Raw genomic sequence first — 2117 nt, forward strand, 5'->3', positions numbered from 1 at the left:
GTTGGATAGATGGTTTGGTGGTGCTGAATTCTCTCAGCTTTTGCTTGTCTGTAAAGCTTTTGAATTCTCCTTCATATCTGAATGAGATCCTTGTTGGGTACAGTAATCTGGGTTGTAGATTATTCTCTTTCATTACTTTAAGTATGTCCTGCCATTCCCTTCTAGCCTGAAGAGTTTCTATTGAAAGATCAGCTGTTATCCTTATTGGGAAAAAATATGGAAGGCTTCACGAATTTGCATGTCATCCTTGTGCAGGGGCCATGGTAATCTTCTCTGTATCGTTCCAATTTTAGTATATGTGCTGCCGAAGCGAACACTATATCTTTTATTCTAATTGAAACACTTCACTGAAAGTATAATTGCTGTTTTAATCTATCTTAATGTGCTAAGAAATATATAGATTAACTAACATTTTTAAAATTCAGGCATCAGTCGTCTACTATGTTTTATATTGTTTGCAAGATTTCATATGGAGTCCATGATACAGGGTGCTCGGGGCTCGTGCACCGGAATGACCCAGAGGGATGGGATGGGGAGGGATGTGGGAGGGGGGTTCTGGAAGGGGAAAACATGTACACCCATGGTGGATTCATGTCAATGTATGGCAAAACAAATACACTATTGTAAAGTTAAAAAATAGATAAATAAACGAATTAAAAAAAAGATTTCATATGGAATAATACAAATAATGTCCTATAACAAATTTCATAGAAAGTGAGTGGAGAGAGGGAGGCAAAAGTAAGAGCATAGAAATATGAGGCAATGGAAATAGAAGTATATATAAATTTGACTATAATGTGCATTAGAATTAGAATCAGTTCAGTTTAGTTGCTCGGTCATATCTGACTCTTTGCAACCATATAAAACGCAAAGTATTATGTGAGAAAAACCTCAAGAGTTACATCATTTACTAGTAATAGAAAACCAACTAAAATGAATAAGGAAAATACACATTTTAATGATATTCATATCTGAAAATTTAGAGATATCATGGACTTTAGGGATGACTGAAACTTGACTGATACCTTTAATACTTGTTCTCATGTGTTCTCCATCCCTAAGATCTGTTTTCTTCTGTGCTGGCTTCCTTTGGAATCATCTTAGGCTCTCTCCTTCTTCAAGTAAAAATATGGCCACTAGTAGGACCAAGCTAATATTCTCTTTTCTCAGAAATGAGAGCAGAAAAACAGAATCTCTCTTTCTAATACTTTATTCCCAAACTTAATCTTATTAAGACAGATTCATTTCTGTACCTATCTCTGTGTGTGTGTGTGTGTGTGTGTATGTGAGTCACTCAGTCGTGTCTGACTCTGAAACTCCTTGCACTGTAGCCTGCCAGGCTCCTTTGTCCATGAAATTCTCCAGGCAAGAATGCTGGAGTGGGTTGTCATTCCCTTCTCCAGGAGATCTTCCTGACCCAGGGATTGAGCCCAGGCCTCCTGCATTGCAGGCAGATTCTTGACTGTCTAAGCCACTGGGAAAGCCCACTCCTATCTAAGGGATAGTTACTATAATCGGGGTTGTATCATGCCTTTATTGACCAGGTCTGGGCATCTGTAGTATAAAGTTGTGTGAAGTCAGAGGTGGAGAAATGACTTCTCATGATAAATTAGGGCTCTCTAAGCAGAAGAAAGCATGGATAGGGAAACAGTAGACATTCACTAGAGGGGATTAGAAGAAGAGAATATGTTCAATTTGGAAAGGAAAGAAATTTCTTAGAAAAGAATTTAAAGAGTTCATAACATTTGAGATATGCCTTAAATGATACTTCCCTGGTGGCTCAGAGGTTAAAGCCTCTGCCTCCAATGCGGGAGACCTGGGTTCGATCCCTGGGTCGGGAAGATCCCCTGGAGAAGGAAATGGCAAACCACTCCAGTATTCTTGCCTGGAGAATCCCATGGACGGAGGAGCCTGGTAGGTTACAGTCCATGGGGTCGCAAAGAGTCGGACACGACTGAGCGACTTCCCTTCCCTTAAATGATCCATCTAAAAGACACACTTAAAAGTAACAAGCGAAGTGCATCAGAGAGAATGGTATTCCAATCAGAATACACAGCAAGAGTGAAAACATGGATACAGTGGGGGAAAGAAAAAACACGGAAACACTTTTCAGCAAA

General features: G+C 39.4%; 1 non-coding gene across 1 annotated transcript; it reads right to left on the reverse strand.

Annotated features, from left to right (window-relative positions):
- Positions 1-210: 210 nt before the first annotated feature.
- Positions 211-317, reverse strand: LOC145537341 (U6 spliceosomal RNA). Its single transcript, XR_014076360.1, has one exon. It is a non-coding gene; the product is annotated as a U6 spliceosomal RNA (small nuclear RNA).
- Between the last annotated feature and the right edge of the window lie 1800 nt (positions 318-2117).

Source organism: Giraffa tippelskirchi, chromosome X (genome assembly GCF_054371585.1).
Source record: "Giraffa tippelskirchi isolate mGirTip1 chromosome X, T2T-mGirTip1v1.2.pri, whole genome shotgun sequence".
Taxonomy (NCBI): domain Eukaryota; kingdom Metazoa; phylum Chordata; class Mammalia; order Artiodactyla; family Giraffidae; genus Giraffa; species Giraffa tippelskirchi.